Source organism: Pseudochaenichthys georgianus, chromosome 9, assembly GCF_902827115.2.
Source record: "Pseudochaenichthys georgianus chromosome 9, fPseGeo1.2, whole genome shotgun sequence".
In the NCBI taxonomy this organism is placed as follows: Eukaryota; Metazoa; Chordata; class Actinopteri; order Perciformes; family Channichthyidae; genus Pseudochaenichthys; species Pseudochaenichthys georgianus.
This window is the reverse complement of record NC_047511.1, coordinates 6,719,828-6,742,136: the sequence shown is the minus strand read 5'-3', so window position 1 is coordinate 6,742,136 and position 22,309 is coordinate 6,719,828. Positions and strand designations below refer to the sequence as shown.

Sequence of the window (22,309 nt, the reverse complement as noted above, 5' to 3'; positions counted from 1 at the left end):
CTTGAAACTGGCATGCGCTCACATGTGTTGTACTGGGTACTCTAGTCAGGCGTATGCACTACACACAGTTACATGGAAAGCAGATGTATTATTGCTTGTTTATTTGCTGTTTGTTGAAAACCAAGACACATCAAATGCACATGAACGCAAAAAGACACACTTTCTCTAATTTACTTATTTGTGTATTTCCATTTTGTATGTTTTTGTTCTCTGATAAATGCTGTGCACTGAAACTGTTTAGATAGTACTGACAATATATCATAAATTCAGACTGTGTTCCCATTGGACCTGAAAGAAGACTGCTGTGCTTGTGAAAGGATGTGGTGGAGTTCACATTTAGGCATGTTTACCAGGGGAATTAGATGGCAGCTTTAATTCAAACATTTCCCTGCAGCAGCTGTTCAAAGTGCAAGGCGCTGATCCAGGATTTACCTGCAGATAATAATATTATCAGATGCATAAAACAAGACATAAACCAACAACATATCAACATTATCTATCAGCCGTCCTGCTCTCGATGCTAACCGTTTACTGGACACTACTTTACACTCATATTTATTTAGATTTTTACACGAGTAAATACACACGTTGATGTTCTCTTTTAAAGGAATGGTATGCTCATGACACTCATTTTTAAATAATTATCATCCGATAAAACAGACCAGTCTCTCCCAGTCTCTTTTTTTTTTTTTTTTTAATCCGATGACATTATCAGTGATTTTAAACTGATTATATACCGAAATAACATCAACACTGTGGGCGCCGCCATTTTCCGGACGTGACGTAATCCATGCGTTTGGTTTTCGAAGACACGTTGATCTCCATGTTATTTACTGTAGTTTCTCTCTTCAAATATGCCTCACTGTATCGCGAAATATTGCCACAATTCTGATAGGAACAATCCACAGAATGCTCGGTTCCATCTGTTGCCAAAAGGTAAGCGTAAGAAGTACATTCAGAGGCAGTGGCTAGCGAAATGTGGCCGGCCCGAACCGAAAGATTCACAGGCTCATGTATGCAGCGAACATTTCAAATTTCCGGACGACTACTCTGAGAGTATGATCAAACATAACATGGGATTTAAAGAACAACCATTACTCAATGGAGATGCAGTACCATCGGTCTTTCTGGTGTCATCACCGACCAGGACACCAGTTCGGCCAGTAGAGAAATCGCCCTCTGCAAGTGTGAAGCGACGGAGGAGCAGAAGTAGTGCTCGGAGTAAGAATAAGGTATGTTATAGCGCATTTCCATTGCAGCGGCTAGCCCCGTTTTAACGTCCTTTAGCGTCCAGGCCAGGACAGTTTTTGGTGGCCTTTCCATATAGCGTAGTACCGGCTAGTGTGTATTTTCCCCCAGTTTTTTCCGGCCCCATAAAATCGTGATTCTATGGCCAGGGACAACGAAGCTGAGTATGCTAAACTAGAGAGGGTATCGCTAGCAAGGGTGGTACTACATGCATACATATAGTATCTTATATCATCTTCCTATTATACACACATGCATTTCCAAACATTTGGACTACCTATGTTGCAAATGTATTATCTTTTCAATTTACACACGGCATCTATTGCACGTCTGTCCGTCCTGGGAGAGGGATCCCTCCTCTGTTGCTCTCCCTGAGGTTTCTCCCATGTTCCCTTTAAACTGTGGGTTTTCTTCGGAAGTTTTTCCTTGTACGATGTGAGGGTCTAAGGACAGAGGGTGTCGTATTGTCATACTGATATGTATGGCTGAATTCCCCCATCCAATCTCTTCACATTGGTCAAAACTTGTTCCTCTGCTGACGAGTCCGAACTCAAATACTCCGCCATGTTTCCGTGTGTTGACAAAGTGAACGCATGGATGACGTCACGACCATCACGTGACTACTGAAAATGGCAAACATGGCGGCGGCCAGACGGAATATACAGGTTTTGATAAAAAAGAGCTATAAAATCATTATTTACCGGGAATATCGCTGATTTCTTCAGGGTATGGTTTAAACATAATGTTTCACTAAATACTGAAGTTTTGATTAATTATCTAATGGGTAGACCATTCCTTTAATGATCTTGTGACCCCTCAGATTTTTATTTGGGGGTCCTGACCCATGGATTGGGACACACTGCTCTGGGACCCACTGCTCTGAGCAGCTTCATTATGGTTGTTGTTAAAAGAAACATGTGTTTCCTAATTATGGGAATCATTGCCTGGAAGATAACAAACAAAACTACAAAATCTAGAATGACACCACAACAAAAACAGTAAAAAAAAAAATACACAACTATTTTTGTTGAAAGCAGGGATCCCAAACTTCATATAATGCATAGAGTAGTGGGTGAGGGGCCAGGAAACAGGAAATCCTAATGTGGTGTGTGTTTTCTGCCCCTGTTAAACCCTAAAGTTCTGGAGGGAGTGTTGGGGGCCCAACAGGCCGGCTCTGTAGCCCTCACCTTAAAACAAGCCTCTCTGTGCGGAGCCGGGTGTGTGTTGAACGGGCTCAGATAGAGGAAGTACCTGGGACCCCACAGAACACACACTGCTCTGATTGAGACGGAGCAGCTCCGGAATGCTCTCATGAGGTCAACTTTACCAAACAGCCACAGAATGTTTCTGCTCAGGTTATTACACAGGGACTCCCAGACACAGGGAGACGGGTAAACACACCTTTAAGTTTAAATGAATGAATCCAGATTATAAGTATCAAGTTTAGTCAGCCATTTTTCTAAACCTGTAAAATCAAGAAACTGTCATATCTGCACCATAATCTGCAGGTAAAGCCTTGCACTTTGAACAGCTGCTGCAGGGAAATGTTTGAATTAAAGCTGCCATCTAATTCCCCTGGTAAACATGCCTAAATGTGAACTCACTTGGTGCTCCACCACATCCTTTCACAAGCACAGCCGTCTTCTTTCAGCTCTAATGGGAACACAGTCTGAATTTATGAGTCAGCCTATGGGTCTATCTCAGTGGAATGTTTTTGTTAAGGACTGGGGGGCGGGGGGGGCTGTCTTGTGAGTCTTTTAAATAGCAGTCTGGTCTCAGCTCAGATCTCTATGATCAACACGGGCTCAAGCAGTAGACCTGCCGTCAGTGATGGGATGATCCGTGGGCTGCAGCTTTGATTAGATGATGTTGCCACAGTGATGAAGGGCACATGGTGGCATTATCGGAGCAGAAAGCTGTAGTTAGTGTGGTTAGTGTATCCAGCTGCAGAACAACAGTACACACGAAGCAGCTGCTCACAGCGCCTCCGATATCTTCTTACCTCTAACGCTGTCATGTACTTTGTAAAGAAACCTTCTGCAATGTGACACGGTAAAACATTAAACTGTGATTGGGAGACGTTGGCCCAGATACCATTTGATTTCAGTTACTGTTTTTAAGTTTCATTCATTAATGGGTTACATTTAGTGATGTTCCGATCACGTGATTTTCAAAAGATCGGAATCGGGAGAAAAAAATCGGGGATCGGGAATACATTTTTTTTTTTTTTTTTTATAAAATATTTTTATTTTATTTAATGTTACAAAACAAAAATGACCATGTTCACGTCTTAAAGTCATCCTGAGGACTTAGTTTTGGTTTAAAATGACACAACATCATGTATGTGTTGCATTCTTTGGGCTTGTTTTCAGACCTGGTTGCTTATTTCTCTGAAATCTGGCAACAGAGTGGGCGCAGTGTCTAATAGTAGCAGTAAGCTAACGAGAGGCTACGTTCAGCTGGTGACTCGGGAGTCGGGACAGAGAAAATGTCAGGAGTTTGGAAGTATTATAAAATTGAAAGCAAAGGCAGTGTAACAGCCAGGTGCAATGTTTGCAAGGCGGAGGTTCCGCGTGGTGGAAAGAACAGAGCTACGTTCAACACGACCAATCTAATACGCTACCTGAGAAACAAACAACAACACGACGAGTACACAGCGGCCACTCAGGTAACGGCACTGAAACAACCGACACTTTCAGAGACTTTTAAAAGGAAAGAGAAACTGCCCCAGAACAGTGAAAAGGCCAACACAATAACAGCCAAGATAGCTGAATTCATCGCGTTGGATGACCAGCCGTTATCTGTTACCTTTTTTTTTCTCTTAATGCATTGCAAAAAGATTGTATCGGGAAAAATCGGTATCGGCAGATTGTCAAAATCAAATGATCGGAATCAGATCGGGAGCAAAAAAAGGTGATCGGGACATCCCTAGTTACATTTAAATTCTCAATGTCCGAGATTATTTATTTATTTAAAGGACAGTGCACATTAATCCACATTGCTGTAAATGAGCCAGTATTAGCCAACGGGCACATTAAATTAAATAGAATACAGACAACGGCAGTACAACAATAAATGGGAACAGACAAACATGCAAACAGATGAAATACTATCATACTATGATACAGTTAAAAGTGTTCACATTTTGATTGCTTAAAAGCCAGCTCTTTTGATAGTGGTTAAATGTATGATGGGAGGTGTTATTCCTTATCTCTATCGGTATTGTGTTCCAGAGTGTTGGTGCCCTCACAGAGAAATGGTGTTTACTAAAGGAACTTTGATTTAACCACACAACTGGTTAATGTTACTCAGTTTTAATATTCCATCGTTTCTGAAAGAGCAGGGCTCGACAGTAACGGTTGCCATTGGCAACCATTCAGAAAAAATGTCAACCACTTCTTGGCCTTTGGTTGCCATCAGTGGCAACCACTTTTTAACATGAAGAAATAAGGACAGCAAAATGTGCATCCCAAAAGAGATAAATGTTCATTGTTTGTTGTATTAAGAGTGATATTTAATTATTGTTGTGACCAGTCAGAACCTGATACTTCAAGGGGACCTATCATGCAAAATGCACCTTTGTACGTCTTTTATACATGAAGATGTGTGTCAGAAAACACAACCCTCTCTCTTTTCCTCCATACCCAAATCTCTAAAAACGGGGCTGCAACGTATCTGATACTGACTGATCCAGATTTTAATTATCTCTGACGTCAGGAACGAGGAGCTCCGCCTATATGGCCAACTCTCCACCTATCAGGAGGAGACGGCCACGGCCGTTGCCGTATGAAAGCGCTGGAGACGCTGTAGTACATATGCCAGGCCTGTAGGTGGTGCTGTAGTCTGCCACAAAAGCAGCGAAGAAGACTTCTCAGAATCAGCCCTTGCAAAAACAGGGCTAAAAAAGAGCAAATGGAGCGAAATGAGGCATGGCTAAAATGCATGATCTGTTTGGTATTTTGAAAAAAAAACTTCGAAGACATGTTTTATATAGGTATGGCCCTACAATATATTATTCAAATATAGCATGATAGGTCCACTTTAAATTGAACGTGCATTGGTGTGTTTACGGAGCCAGAAAGCGATGCACGTTTAGTCGCGTGCGCCGTGTGTTTGTTTTACAAAAAATGGCGAAGCAAATTAAGTTGTTTAACTGTGGGGTAAAAAGTTCGGCCCACCCGTCAACATCTCAAACGAATGTTCAAAATTATTGAACTGATAAAGCGCAAGGTGAACCCGAACGAAAAGCAAAGAGGAAATGTGTAAAGTCTTGGGAGTCCACTGTGACAAATGTAACATTTGTGATATTGGGCTATATAAATAAACATTGATTTATTGAGAGGCGAAATATATATGTACATTCTGCTCCGTTGTCCATTCACTTCCGGTAAAAGTTCCTTCAAAATAAGAGTCCCGATCTTATTTCTACCAAAATGAAAGTGCTAAACAAAACTTTACCATCGGAAAATATTGGCATACAAATATAATCACTTCTATAAAAAGGTAACCCATTTTAAATACAGTTAGACATATTAATTTACAGCATTAATAATGAATATCTAATTCTTAACTGTGAATGGTTTTCATTTATTTAACATTAGAAATGTATTAGTCTGGCCAATCCAAGACTTAAATGCTGAAGGGCCAGTGGATATATGGTGGGGGTCAGCACAAAGGTCAAGACTTCAATACTGAAGGGCCAGTGGATCTATGGTGGGGGTCAACACAAAGGTCAATAAAACCCACATTTGAAAGGGAGACAACGGATTACCAAAAAACTAGTGACTTGCTCAATTCATTTGTGGATCTGTGAAGAACATGACAGCAGCTGCACTCCTGGTATTTAGTATACCAGCAATTGAAGGTGGACAAGTTTACTACCACTTAAGTTTCAAATAATTGTTAATTACTTATTGTAAAGCATTTGAACATTCTTTTGTGTCACATGTTCATTATTAAGTTGATGTATAACTGTATAGTATCTTAATTATTTAAAATATAAGGTGACTAAAAATGGCAACCGTATTTTCAGTTTTGGCAGCCAAAAGCTGATGCCTGGTTGGCAACCACTTAAAAAAGTTAGCGTTGAGCCCTGAAGAGCATGTTTTTTTCTTCTGCAGTTTGGTTTGGTAGTTAGCTCTAAATACTTCATTAACACTGATGGAAGGTAAAAGTAGATGTACTACTTGACTGTACTTAAAGGGAACCTATCATGCAAAATGTACTTTTGTACATCTTTTATACATGAATATGTGTCCCCGGTGTTCCAGGGAACTCACCAAGTGTCAGAAAACACAACCCTCTCTATTTTCCTCCATACCCTAATCTCTAAAAACGGGGCTTTAACGGATCTGATACAAACTGATCCAGATTTGAGCACTGTCCTGACGTCAGGACGGTGGCGTTACGGCTATTGGTCAATTCTCCACCTATCAGGGGAATGAGAGGTTGGGCCACGGCCGGCCATTGCTGCTCGAAAGCGCTGGAGACGCTGTAGAACATATGCCAGGCCTGTAAGTGGCGCTGTAGTCTGCCACAAAAGCAGCAAAGAAGACTTCCCTTGCATGGTTCCATGGTTGCCCTTCTGTTTATTCTCCGCTGTGGCTCTTTTTCTCCCTCCCCGAGGCAAGGTTTTGCGCCTCCTGCTTTAAAACAAATGAATAATGACTCTATAATCATGCCGATCTAGATCCCTCCGCTTCGCGCTGGTCTCCTGATCAGCCTGTCGGTGTTCTTTTCCCCATAATGACCACGTCGCTGCACATTATCCCGCCTATTACACGGCCACATTCTCAACAAAGTAACAACGTGACTCCCAATATTAATTGAAATGCTTTTATGGATTTATAAAAGGATTTTATTGATTTAAAAAATAGTTGTATTGATTTAAATTGACATGCATCCGCTAAGAAAAATAGTCCATTGTTACTGTTTGAACTAACGTAGCAACGGCAGGAACTGCTTCGATAGTGTTTTTGAGGCGCTTTTTGATTACAGATTTGAAAACATTGTTGCTTGCTTTAAAAGTAGCGCAATTCATTATGTCAAACCTTGGGATGTATCTAGATATCCCTGCCCTAATGCCAAAGTAACTGGCAACTCCCCTCTCCTGCAGGGGGGCGTGGTCAGCTGCAGCTCACAGAATCAGCCCCCTGCAAAAACAGGGCTGGAAAGAGCAAATGGAGCGAAATGAGGCATGGCTAAAATGCAGGATCTGTTTGGTATTTTGAAAAAATATATATATTTATATAGGTATGGCCCTACAATATAGGTTTCAAATATAGCATGATGTGTCCACTTTAAGTAAATGTTTGGGAGAAATAACATACTTTTTACTCCACTTTATTTATATGATTTATTTGATGGTACTTTATTTAAATTACCATTTAATACTTCCACCCCTAACAATGATAAGCATGAATGTTCTCTGGGAACTTTGCTTTACTTTTCTCCTTTTTACATTTTTTTGTTAAAAGGCTTTTCGCTTTAACTTTTGCCAAATAATTAAATCTGGTGTAACACAGTTGCTCATATTTTTGTACTGATGATTCAGCCTGAACAGTTTCATGTCCATCCTCACACAGATCTGTGCAGGACATAACCTCTGGACCCCCAACCGGAGCTGCTCAGTGCCGCTCAGCCATCTAAGATGCCTCCCATTGCATTTGTAGATTCAGCAGTACGTGTTGAGTTAAATGAAGCAGTGTAACAGAACAATCGTTCCCCTTGTCAGATATTGTCTCAACCATTGTAGGTGCTGCTGTGTATGTCTTGCAGAAAGTGTAATTATCTGTCTTCTTTTTATTCACAAAGTAGTGATAATACTGTATACAACAGTGTCCACAAAATCAATAATTATGGACAGGATATAATAACATGACAGAACTGATGGTCCATGCTTTGTTAACTAACATAATCCATCTGGCTCTTTCTCTCTCTGTCCTTCTCTTTGCATTTACATTTAGAGAGAGTTCTCAAAATGTTGGTGAGTGGAGTGGGGGCGGCGGTACTGGTTTGATCAGTCAGCAGTTTCACATCCTGCGAACACATGGATATTGGGATTTTGTGAACACACATGCTCAAGGTTAACACACTCTCTTTAGCACAATACCGGTAAAAGTGTTTTGAGTGATTATTAAATGTGGGTTGAAATAATGGACTGGTATACAGTTTATGGTTAAGATGTGAACGTTTGTTAGCTATGGGTGTCTACTTAAAAGTTTATGTAATGTTATTCCCAGTGTGGCTCGTTGTCCTATGTCAGAAAACAAAGCGATTGCCCCTCTATTTCAGAGGTCAAAATCTTAAAGCATAGTGAACGTGAGAATAGGCGCTTTCACACCAAGTACTTTTCCCAGGAATAGTTCCCGTATCTTAGTTCCCTAGAAATGTTTAGTTCCGGAACTATCTAGTAGATTGCGTTCACACCGGAATAAGTCTCTGAGGGAGCCGCTGACGTCACTTCTTCTTCTGCTTTGGGTTTCCTGGCAGGCCTTGAAATCTGCATGATCAGGGATATGCTCAGTAGGGAAGTCGATGGTTAGTTGAAATATATTAAAACGTTTGCTGTACTGTTCTAATGTAGCTAGCACACTCAACTAAGGTGAATATCATCTTTAAATGTTTCTCCTGTCGTCTTCTATTGTTTTAAATATATAAGGTCTTTGATTTCCCCTCAGTTGTGCGTTGCAGTCTAGGTCATGTGATCGTGAATTTATAAAAGAAGCTTATCACTCATGCTGTTTCAGCAAAAACCAGATGACTAATTTCACAAATAAGTGCTGATTTATATTTCAATGGACAGAAGCCGCTAGCAGACGGTGTGAGTAGGGCTGGCTACTGAACTATTGAGTAAAAACACCAACTTTCAATAAGTGAGGCGAAAATCTCATCAGTGTTCCTGAGCCAATAATCATGCAGCATGCTTGTCTATTGCTATACATTGTAGGGGCTTGACGTGAAAACACTATTTCCAAAGCTGTCAGACAGTTTGAACAGGGAGGAGAGGGCTGAGCACGCAGCCTTGAGTTGCTCCGGTGTTGAGGATCAGGGTGGAGGATGTGATGTTTCCCACCCGCACTGCCTGGGGTTTGCCCGTCAGGAAGTTCAGGATCCAGTCACAGAGGGCGCTGTTGAGCCCGAGGTCTCTGAGCTTGATGACCAGCTTGGAGGGCACAATGGTATTGAAGGCTGAACTGTAATCAATGAACAGCATTCTCACATAAGTGTTCCTCTGGTCCAGGTGTGAGAGGGCAGTGTGGATGGTGAGGGCTATGGCGTCGTCTGTGGACCTGCTCTGTAGGCAAACTGCAGGGGGTCCAGAGAGTCAGGGAGGGAGGAGGTGATGAAGGTTTTGACTAACCGCTCAAAGCACTTCATGATGATGGAGGTGAGTGCTACTGGGTGGGCGGTAGTCGTTGAGGATGGTGGGTTTTGTCTTTTTGGGGACAGGAACGATGGTGGAGTGTTTAAAAAGAGTTCCGCTCATCTGGGGAGTCGCACACAACAGCAACAATGGCGGGCTACGTCGGGATAACTCTCGTTGCTTTTACTCGTAAGAAGGCAAGGCAAGGAGAGTTTATTTATATAGCACTTTTCAACACAAGGCAATTCAAAGTGCTTTACAAAAAACGAAAGACATTAAGAAAATGGCATTTAAAATCAGTCATTAAAAAGAAAAGATAATAAAATAAACATTAAAAGAAAAAATACAAGTTAAAAGTTACAGTGCAGTTTAAGATGTGAATAGTTCAATTAAAAGCAGCGGCAAAAAGAAAAGTCTTCAGCCTGGATTTAAAAGTAGTCCGAGTTGCAGCGGACCTGCAGGTTTCTGGGAGTTTGTTCCAGATATTTGGAGCATAATAACTGAACGCTGCTTCTCCATGTTTAGTTCTGACTCTGGGGACAGAAAGCTGACCAGTCCCTCAAGACCTGAGAGATCTGGATGGTTCATCATTTAGCAGGAGGTCAGAAATGTATTTTGGGCCTAAACCATTCAGTGCTTTATAACCCAGCAGCTGTATTTTGAAATCTATTCTTTGACACACAGGAAGCCAGTGTAAAGACTTCAGAACAGGAGTGATGTGATCCACTTTCTTAGTGTTAGTGAGGACTCGAGCAGCAGCGTTCTGAATCAGCTGCAGCTTCCTAATGGATGTTTTAGTGAGACCTGTGAAGACAGCATTGCAGTAGTTGAGTCTACTGAAGATAAAGGCATGGACAAGTTTTTCCAAATCCTGCTGTGACATTAGTCTTTTAATCCTAGATATATTCTTTAGGTGATAGTAGGCTGATTTAGTAACTGTTTTAATGTGACTGTTGAAACTCAGGTCAGAGTCCATGACTACACCTAGATTTCTGGCTCTATCTGTTGTTTTGAACATTGCAGACTGAAGCTCAGCGCTAAGTTTTAAACGTTCTGCCTTTGCTCCAAAAACCATTACCTCAGTTTTATCTTTGTTTAATTGGAGAAAGTTCTGACACATCCAGTCATTGATTTGTTCAATGCACTTACTCAGTGTTTGAATTGGAGCATAGTCTCCTGGTGAAATTGTTACGTAAATGTGTGTCATCCGCATAGCTATGGTAACTTTTGTTGTTTTTCATTATCTGAGCCAGTGGTGGCTGCACAAATTATTGACCTCTGCTTAAAAATCACAGCCCATTTATTTGGCCTTTCTTTCATGCTGTGCAAATAAAAAGCAACCTCTTAATCCAGATATCTCACCATGACTCGCGCATGCATGCACGTGCACGGCAGGGTTTCCGTTAGCCGGTAATTACCGGTTTTTAGCTGGTAAAATTGATAAAAAACCGGTAAATTCAAAACCTGACGGTCAAAATGTCTGGTAATAATTAGGGAGGCTCCGATCGATCGGCCGCCGGTCATTATCGGCCGATATTCACTCTTAATAGTTTGATCGGTGCTCTCTATGAAGGCCGATCAGGAGAGCTGGATCTGATCGATATGGACATAAACGCGAGTGAAGTGTAACCGGAGCGAGAGAGAGATCAGATCAGCTGCTGAGTCTGACCGAGACACGCAGCTCTGCAGGATCACCTGAAGCCCCGCCCTCTGTTTAGCGAGCTGTCAGGAGAGAGAGAGGGAGGGAGAGGATCCGTTTCTCCCGTGTTATTATTCAAAGTTGATGTAAACTTCTGAATAATGTACGTTATCTACTACAAGTAGTTTGTTTGAATGTAATAATTATGTTGTTTGTTGTTTGTGGAATCATTTATTGAAAAATGAATCTGAATTTTTCGATCTGTTACGATTATAAACTGAAGCAATATAAAAATGAGACCTGTGAACTGAGTTTTAAACTGAAGCATATCTGCTCATAGTCCGGTAATTACCTGCTAATGGAAACTCTGCTACACAACTATTATTATTATTGAAATATGACCGGTAAGTTTCAAATTAGTCCGGTAAAATAAATTCTGCCCGGACATTTGACCGGCGAGAAAAAATCCTAGCGGAAACCCTGGTGCACGGTTGTGGCATGATCACCAAACAAATATATGGACACAAGATGTGTGCAAATGTCTTTAGTTTCCTATCCATGTGGACATGATTTAAGTGGGGGGGGAGGGGACCTAACCTCCTCTAGGGCGGTCCAGGGGGGCATGCTCCCCCGGGCAGATTTATTTTTAAATATTGAAGTTGAAAGCATCAATCTGGTGCACTTTGAGAGCAAAATGAAGAGATCTATGGATACTAGGGATGTGCATCTCCATCACTGAGGCCGATGCGATGCGCATCTCGATACGTTGCCACGATACGATACATTAACGATACATTTGAAACACCAGGCGATGCGATACGATACACCCCTGTTGCGATACAGTTCGATACGATTTGATTCAACATTATGCGATTTGGTGCGATTCAACACTATGCAAAAATAATGATACTTCAATATGGTACGAGGATTTTTGTTCTATTCCTTATATGCAGCAAATCATACATTAACAAAAAAGTGCTTTACATATTTGGTACTGCACATCCCATCATGCCGTTTATATTTTTACCTTTAAAAGCTCTCCATAGTAGGCTACAGTACAATTGTATAACACCCAAAAGTTAAACAATGTAAGGATGCATTGCTCATGATTAACAATGTGCAAATAACAGCTACCATAGTGCAATGCCCATACAGCTGCCAGCCTGATGTGCTTAACACTCATCCAGAGGCTGACTCACCAGAGAGCAGAAAGCAGTGGGTTCTATATGAACAATAAAGAATACAAATAACCTTTCACAAACAGCTCTTTCATAACTGCTTACAGTGAGGAAGACATTTAAATTATTATTGGCCGTCACAGGCTGCTGTAAACTAAACACCACTCTCTCTGACAGATCACCTCACTGAGTGATTTAACTCATATGTCTAACTTTCAGGTTTCTCTTTTCAGCCGCAGACCCCATGTCGCCTCTTTATGTGCGTCGCCAAGTTCCTCGTACTACTTGTGTACTTTAAAGTGGCTCGGCATCGTTAACAATTTGCGAGCGATTTTTCAAGTTGACCGTCTGTAGTATATAGTGCCGCGCACATATACCATCAGGACGTTACTGATGGAGTGCGGCTGCGGAGTGATACTGTGTGTATGCAAGCCCGCATCTAGGACGGATCTATGTATCATGGCTGTAGACCTGTTAAGTAATAAAGATACCTCATACAAAGGTCTACGGATACCTTATTACTCTCCATGACCTGCGGTCAGCTATATAGCATAAAGGATTATTACACCGTCTTTCTTGAACAATCCGAAGTGTTGCTAAACGTTTGATTTGTAGGTATTTTTTCGGTGCGCTGTGTTTCTCTTTCTCCTCAACTTCCGTGTGTGTTGATAACTGAGACTCTCGGCCTCCGTAGTGGCGAAGCAAATATCAAAGATCGTCTCTGCTGAGCGTTGACAAGATGAGGGGATTTTATATGAATGAATCGTTTTTTTACCGATGGAAAGACGCTACGCAATCGATGCATCGCGAGTTCAACCCGGTTCAACCCAAACTGTAGCCGATGTGCACTCTTTCAACCGGTGCACTCGCATCTTGAACGTTTATGCCGGTGCACCGATGCGAATCGGTGAATCTTAACATCTCTAATGGATACATCTCTCAACACCCATATGAAACAGAACTGTAGCAGATTTACTTTTTCTTTATGGATACTTTACAAAGCACTCTCCTTTCAAACTGTATTCTTGTTTATTAATAACTTTTTTTACTGTCATATAGTATTTTATACCCGTTTACTTTATTCTCTTGTTTTTTGATAACTATAATGATCATATAAAGATGTGCCTTTACCTCACTAGTTGGAGAAACGGCTTCTTATATTCGTTAGCATAGCTAGCTAACCAGATGCTAATAACAACAAAGTTATTGTCTGTATGATCAGTATCACAGATCGCCACTGGGCTTTCAGCTAAAGACACAGCCACGCAAACACTGCAGCATGTGTACGGACTTATGGGTACTGCCATTTTTTGAAGTCCCGGAGTGGCGTTCTGGTGCTCTCCTCTCCATCAGAATTGCACCCCTGTCAGACGAGACATATACCATGTGATGACACGTTAGGCTCGTGTTGTGTTCAAGGACCATGACCGTTGCCAGGAAAAACAGGCACTCGCTTGTTTAATTATTTTGCAGTCTAGATTTCTTTAATTTTTTTCTTTTTTGCGTGTGTTTATAAATTACCTCGAGGGCCATACCAAATGGTCTCGCGGGCCGTATACGGCCCAGGGGCCGGAGGTTCCCCACCCCTGATGTAGATGTTAAAGAGAAGAGGCCCCAAGATGGAGCCTTGAAGTACCCCACATGTCATATTTGTCAACTCAGATGTGTATTTACCTATAGAAACAAAGTTTGTTATGTCCTTTAAGTAGGATTCAAACCAATTTAGAACTGTTTCCGAAAGTCCCACCCAGTTTTCTAGTCGGTCGAGTAATATGTTGTGGTCAACAGTGTCAAACGCAGCACTGAGATCTAATAATACTAACACTGAAGTTCTGCCACTGTCTGTGTTTAAGTGGATGTCATTGAAGACCTTTACAAGAGCAGTCTCAGTGCGGTGGTTTGGACGAAAGCCTGACTGGAACACATCCAAACAGTTATTTAAATGCAAGAAATTACTCAACTGTTGAAAAACAACTTTTCAATGATTTTACCTAGAAATGGAAGGTTTGATATGGGCCTGTAATTGTTCATTACTGAAGCATCTAGATTATTCTTTTTTAAGAGCGGTTTAATGACTGCAGTTTTCAGGGCCTGTGGAAAAATACCTGAGTGAAGAGATTTGTTTACTATATGAAGTAGATCTGAGGCCATGCAACGAAAAACATCTTTGAAAAATCCTGTTGGAATAATATCAATTCAGCAGGAGGAGGATTTCAGAAGTTTAATAATGTCCTGTAGGTTTTTATCATTAATCTGATGGAATTGTGTCATGGTGTTTGAATTTATATTAGGTGGACATAGGGACAACACATTTGCTGTTCCTGATGCAGAGGCACTGACTGCTTGTCTGATTTTCTGAATGGTGTCAGTGAAGGAGGCAAAATCATTGCATGCCCTGGTGGAAATTCAAAGGCTACTGACACTGGGGGGTTAGTTAGTCTGTCGACGGTAGCAAACAAGGCACGTGCATTGTTTTTGTTTTTGGTAATGATGTCGGAGAAGAAAGACTGTCGTGCGTTTTTCAATTCCAAATTATAAAGGCCAAGTCTCTCTTTATAGATTTCAAATTGGACCTGGAGATTTGTTTCGTTCAGCTTTTCGACACTCTCTTTTTTCTGCTCTCACGGTCTTGGCCTTTCTCCATGGAGATATTTTCTTCCCAGTCACTTCCTTTACCTTAGTTGGAGCAATGGCATCTATAACATTTTTAATTTTTGAATTAAAATGAGCTACTAGCTCATTTACTGAGATGTTAGCAGGGGCAAGTGTGGAAGAAAAATTCCGAGTAAACATTTCCCTAGTATTTTCAGTTAAATATCGCTTTGTGGTTACCTCTTTTTGAAAACATTTGTGAACAGAAATAGAGCTCTCAAAGAAAACACAGGAATGATCAGATTGCAACATCAGTCACCACAACCTTAGAGATATTCAGACCCTTTGAGATAATTAAGTCCAGAGTGTGCCCCTTATTGTGCGTGGGCTCCGTCACATGCTGAGTCAGTCCATAGTTATCAAGAACACAAAACAGTTCTTTAGCCCCTCTGTCCTGGGGGTTGTCAACATGGATGTTAAAATCACCAACAATGACTAGACGGTCAAAGTCAATACACACTATAGACAGCAGTTCAGTAAAGTCATCAAAAAAGCTTGCACAGTATTTGGGTGGTCTATAGATATTTAGGAACCGAGCTCGAGAGGAGCATTTCAGCTGAAGGGCCACATATTCAAAAGAATCAAAGTTTCCATACGATGTCTTCCTGCATTGAAGGGAATCATTGAACAGAATAGCAACTCCACCCCCTTTCTTATGCATTCTTTCCTGAAAGAACCACTTCTCCAACGTTATACTGTTTTCCAGAGTGTAGTGGTTCATTGTTCATATAAACAGACTTGCTAGATCTGGATAATAGATAATGGTTTCATTTAGGGATGCTCCGATCGATCGGTCACCGATCGATATCGGCCGATACTCACTCTTTACCGGCCGATACTCACTCTATACCGATCGATCGGTGCTCTCTAAACATGCCGATCGCGAGAGCCGATCGAATGAAGTAAAATACATGACACTTTTCTCTGTGTGCGGCAAAACAAGCTCGCCAAAATGGCTTCACCGGTCTGGCATTATTTTAAGGTGTCTGAAAAAGACAGTCAAATAGGGGAATGCAACGTGTGTGTGTGAAGCAGAAATCCTGCAGCTCCGCCTGCCAGACCGGTAAGCGGAGCGAAACACACAAGAGTTAGACCTAACACACTTAGCTATTTTATCTACCTCTGGAACAAGCTAAACTAGTTATAAATATATTTATTCTTCACTGTCGGGTCACTCATTACTAGATCAGTGAGCTGCATGAGATACTGACTGGCTGTCAGGAGAGGGGGAGATAGAGAGGAAAAGAGAGCGCTTCCGCTCATTTCTCCCGTGTTATTATCCAAAGTGAATGTTAACTTGAATAATGTACATAATTTGAATGTAATAATTAAGTTGATTGTTGTTTGTGGAAGCTCCATTGAATGAGCCCCATTAACTGAGTTTAAACATCACTTTAAATGGAAGATTTAAAGTGATGTTTAAATCTTCCATTTAGGCCCCGCCCACTCGATCGGATCGGCGATCGGTATCGGCCGATACTGATTCCGGCGATCGGCGATCGGCCCCCGAAATTGGCGATCGGAGCATCCCTAATTTCATTGGGATCAGTTAACTTGCATTTCCAGGAATAACTTTGGGCAAAAAGGCAATGCAAATCTCTCCTTTTTAGAAGTGTAATATGTTAGCTGCTAGATATGTGAAGGCTGCCCAGAGCTCATACTGATAAAGAAAAAGAGTGCAGTGTATGATACCATTCTTTAACCTTCCTCAACTTTCTATTGGACTTTAACCTTAAAGGTCCCCTATTATACTCTTCTTTTTTGTAACAATATATCATAGGTCTCAAATATATACAGAAAATGTCTCTGAAGTGTTTGGCTGAAACACCAAACTGATTATTGCAGCATCCTATAAACCCCTCTGTTTCAGCCCTGTTCCAAAAGTGCTGATTCTGTGTCTGTAGCTTTAAATGCTAATGAGCTGCTGCTGGCCACGCCTCTCCGAGAGATGATTGGTTTTAAAAAAACACTGCTGCTTAGGGCTGTGCAATTAATCGTATTTTAATCGAGATTACGATTATGGCTTGCGACGATTATGAAAACAGTATAATTGACAAAATACGATTATTTTGCTGGGTGCGCTTTCGCCCCTCTCTAAAAGCCCACTCGGCCACGTGGGAGTGACATGTGTTGTGAGTGTTAAGCGCGAGCGAAGATGTCGGAACAAGAGCAGCAACTCGTTAAAAAGAAGGGTAAAACTATTTCCACTATTTGCAAGTACTTTATCTTTACAATTTAAAAAAAAAAATCCAGGTAAAATCCCATTGAGATCAATTATCTCTTTTTTAAGGGAGACCTGGAGATAGTTTTCACATCGCTAAAGATATGTGCCCAGTTAGCACTGTTAGCAACCAGGGCTTTAAGCAACTTGTCCACGTTGGACAAGCGTTACGCGATGCCGTCTCGGTATTATTTCAGCAGGTCTGCGCTGCCTGCACTATATGACAAATGCCGTGCGGAAGTTGAGAGAGATGTGGCTTTAGCTGACTACTTTGCTACCACAACAGACCTATGGTCTAGCCCAGGGGTGCCCAACCAGTCGATCGCGAGATGTGTCTAAAAATAGAACAACAATAATCTGTTATCGTTAATGTCCTGTAACATAATCTTCCTGTGCCAGAATAATGCACTTGAACCAGAGATGGAGTACTCGAGTCCTGGACTCGGACTCGAGTCGGACTTGAGTGCCGATTTTCGGGACTCGTGACTCGACTCGGACTCGCGCACTGATTGACGCGACTCGGACTTGGACTCGTGAATTCTCGCACAGGATGACTTGGACTCGGACTCGGACTCGTGAATTCCCCCCCCCCACGATGACTTGGACTCGACCCGTACATTGACGCTCCGACTTGGACTCGGACTCGAGCACATTTTCTCTGGAGTCTGATGTCCTCTATCCTGTATGGCGAGTTCACGTACTGGGCCCTGCTGTTCCAGTCTAGAAATGTCTACAGACACACCCCGCATCATGCTGTATGCTTTCACACATGCTGCTTCCACATTGGAAAAGAGCAGCGCACAATGCTCGTTATGTGGAAACAATATAGAAGAGAAGGCTCCGTAACACATTACTCTAAGGATCGAGTTCAGACATATAGGCTGTCTTGAACACTATCATCAGAGCAACGTGATCTAATCAATAAATAAAGATTCAGCCGATAACGAAAGCACATGGCTACTTAACATGCAGAATGACGTGCTTTCTGGGAATAAATCTTTATCGGTAAACTGATTTAACCCGTAAAAGTTCCTTCAAAATAAGAGTCCCGATCTTATTACTATCAAAATAAAAGTGCAAAACGAAAATATTGGCATACAGATATAATCACTTCTCTAAAAGGTAACTCATTTTAAATATAGTTTATTTATATATAATAATAATATTAATATTAGAAATAAGCTTTATATTTGTATAGCACCTATTACAAGAATTGTAGCCAAACTCGCTTCACAGCAGTTCAATAGACAGGATAACAGCAATGTAGAGGGGCAGCTACATTTCAAAACATATATCCACGAAGATTAATACATGAAGACTTGTGACTCGGACTTGACTTGGACTCTTCTTAAGTGACTCGGAATTGGACTCGGACTCGAACACAGGTAATGATGACTCGGACTCGGACTCGACTTGGACACTCCTTGGGTGACTCGGACTTGGACTCGGACTCGACTACGACTCTCCCTTGGTGACTCGGACTTGGACTCGGACTCGAAGAGTGGTGACTCGAGGGTGACTTGGACTCGTGAATTGGTGACTTGACTACAACACTGACTTGAACGCATCAAAGCTTTGTGATTGGCCGGCGTCACCCCATGTGTCGGGCGTGGCTGAGGGTCTTCAGTACAGGTGGCTTGTCACCTGCCTGCGCTCATCTCTGAAACCAGACTATGTAAACAGGCTGGTGTTTCTGGCAAAACATCTTTAAGAGATGACATGAGCAGCCCTACCAGCATTTGCCATGGTGGCCTAAACATTTTTATTTGGTCTTAAATTGTAGTTCAACATTTATTTCCTGTTACTTCTGGACCATGACGGTTGGCCAGCCTTCAACGTTTAACTGAGTGGAATATGTTGAATATGTTTTACCAAAATGTTGGCTATATGTTAAGGAGTTTTCAGCAGGTTGTGACAGTGCACTGCATCATATTTGATTTAATTTATTTTGGTCTAATTTATTTGTATTTATCATATTAATAATATGTTTAGTATGGTTTTGGAAGTGCGCTCCAACATATTTGTTGATCTTGTTTATTGGTAAAATATTATTTGTTTTAAAGTTCAATGAATAATCGTCAAAATAATCGTGATATCAATTATTGACCCAAATAATCGTGATTATGATTGTTGCCATAATCGCACAGCCCTACTGCTGCTTATAGAGAACAAAGATGCTGTGGGTCATTGTGCAATCATTACTTGGGAGGAGTCATGTTCCAAGGAAAATGATACTGAATTCATGCAAAAACAATCACCAAAGGCAAGGCAAGTTTATTTATATAGCACCTTTCAGCACCAGGCAATTCAAGGTGCTTTACAAAAATGAAAGACATTCAGATAAAGGCATTTAAAATCAGTAAAAGATAATAAAAGAAACATTGAAAGAAAAACAAAAATGAAAGACATTAAGAAAAAATACATGGATAAAAGTTACAGTGCAGTCTAAGATATGAATAGTTCAATTAAAAGCCAAGCCAAATGAGTCCACACATCATGTGTGTTTTATGGGTGTGAGTGTTTTTATCAGTTCTGTGGAAGTCACACACCCTGACAGGGGGACCATTTCATTGGAAGAACATTGAGAGAGAATTGTGGTGCAAGAAGTTAAAAAAACAAGCAGGAATGTACAACACACACACACTGCCCCCCCCCCCCCCCCCCATGACAGTTGCTGCAGCATTTGACAACCTTTGATCACACACAGTACCAGTCAACAGTTTGGACACACCTTCTCATTCGAAGGTTTTGATTTATTTATATTATTTTGTAGATTAATACAGAAGACATCAAAACTCTGAGAAAACATAATATGGAATGAACACATGGAACACAAAGGTGTTAAACAAAGCAGTATATGATTTATATGTTTCAGAGTAGCCTGCAACCTTGGGCTGCTGTGCCCTCAGTGTTGTGTCTCCCTGCTCCTGCCTGTTGGCGTCAGCTGATAGAGGTGTTATGGTGCTTTCTCTTGTTATGCACAATGTTGATTATTCTTTCAGAACTAGCTGAATACATGGGTAAAGGTTCTACTTGAGCCCAATTTGAATACCATGAAGAAAGTATTAAAGCCAGCTCAACTTAATGTCAAATGTATTTAATGTACAGTTGTTTTGATTTATTTAATTTGAGTTGTACATATTTCCCAACGCGAAGTGTAATAACTGCGGGGTGCCTCCCTGTCAGAATGATAAAGGTCCTCCAGTGAAACACTACATTGTACAACTTATTAAGAAGATCAGTTCAATGCAACTAATGTCGTCTTAGTGGTATTGCATGATGCTAAAAAGGGTTTGGCATGAATTTAGTTATGGATTGTAAACATTTGAAATGTAGCATTTAAGTGTTTCTCAGTTACAATATTGTTTGCGCTGATCAGGGGAGTACTTGGCTGACATTGTTTTTCAAAGTGGGTACATTAAGGAATGTTTGAGAACCACTGTTCTAGGAGGAGATTATAGGTGATAAGGTGGGGGCGGGTGTTACCTTGGTTGGTGATTGGCTAATGGTTGCCCAACCCAAAAAACATAGTACCTCTACCCAATACCCCTCCTTGACTCCTCTCTTCCCCTCCTCCGGGACTTGACCCGGAAATCAATCAAGACACTCCATTTTGAAGGACGTCCCAATAGCTGAAAATGCACACGGAGGGAGTCGAGGAGGGGGTGAGGGAGGAGACGAAAGGGAGGATACACGCAAGCAGACTACGCGGAAGTGTTCACTACTCGCGTATAAAGAAGCCCCGCCAGCCCCACCTTCACAGCTGGTCGATTTCAGAGGAAAACCGACAACTGGAAGATGAGTGGAAAGCGTCACATAAATGTACAAGTGCTCACAGCCTCCGTGGGAATTATTATGTGCAATGCATTTTCTTAAGGTTATATATATATATATACCTTAAGAAAATGAATTGCACAATTTAAATCATGTTTAATGATCTTGAACGTCACTAAAACATTGCTATTAAAGAAAGCTATTTCATAAATGGCCTAGATCTCGATAAATAACAATTATTTGTATTGTTTTTGTGCTGAGATATTCAGGAGTTCAATTATTTAAAATGCACAATCCTGAAGTGGGTTTGTGGTGAATGTGGGGATCTACAGGACACACATTTCAGAGTAAAGGCTTTCACATTACTATCATTATATTTGTATTAAATGTAGGCTACATATTACACAACGGAACACAAAAGCAGGACCAACCATCATTACTTTGAATTCCTTGACTAACGAGAGAAATTCATTTCATTTAAATAAATATTTAACAACAAATGGGCCGGTTCTAAAGGGTTATTCAGTTAAGCCCGATGAGAGGGGATACAGCTGTGCACATGTCATCATTAACAGACGTCGTTTAAGAGTGACGTTTGAGTGAACGAGGACATCCCAATGAATACCTGAGCACTCCTCTGTCCTCGCATCGTACGGAGGCGGAGCTAAGATGCAAGGAAGGGAGGCGAGCGAGGGAAAGGAGGAGTCGAGGAGGGGTATTGGGATGAGGCTCGTGACATCAAAAAGTGTCCGACATCTCAGCTTATTCTCAGACAGGTTTTTATATAGATTGATCAGGACGAACACGTTTGTTCCTGATACTTTCCCAATCTCTGAAAACAGAGGGGACACATTTTTGTATAAAATACATGGAAAAGAAGATTTTGCATAACTTTTCAAACAATTCCACATAATGAATGAATGAATGAAAACTTTATTACAGACTCAGGGTCCAGATAAAAGACACGACATTACATAGATAAAAGACAAGGCATTAGATATAATAAATTACATACATAGCATAAAAAGAATTCATAGTTTAAGAATAATTTAAATCAGTGTCCTACAAAGAGACAACTATACCAATGTCTCCACAGCTGCGATTGGTAGCGTAACATCATGATCACACAAGTACAAAGATGATGGACATTTGACCTGCACTGCGAGTGTTTGTTCTTTTCAAACTTGTTGTATTAGCTTTGTTGATCTTATACCATTGATAACAAAAACCTT

At 41.1% G+C, this 22,309-nt stretch overlaps 1 protein-coding gene across 1 annotated transcript in view; it reads left to right on the top strand.

The window, feature by feature from the left end:
- LOC117452066 (protein Niban 2-like) overlaps positions 1-22,309 on the top strand; it is a 64,050-nt gene that overhangs the window by 2,809 nt on the left and 38,932 nt on the right. The window lies entirely within an intron of this gene.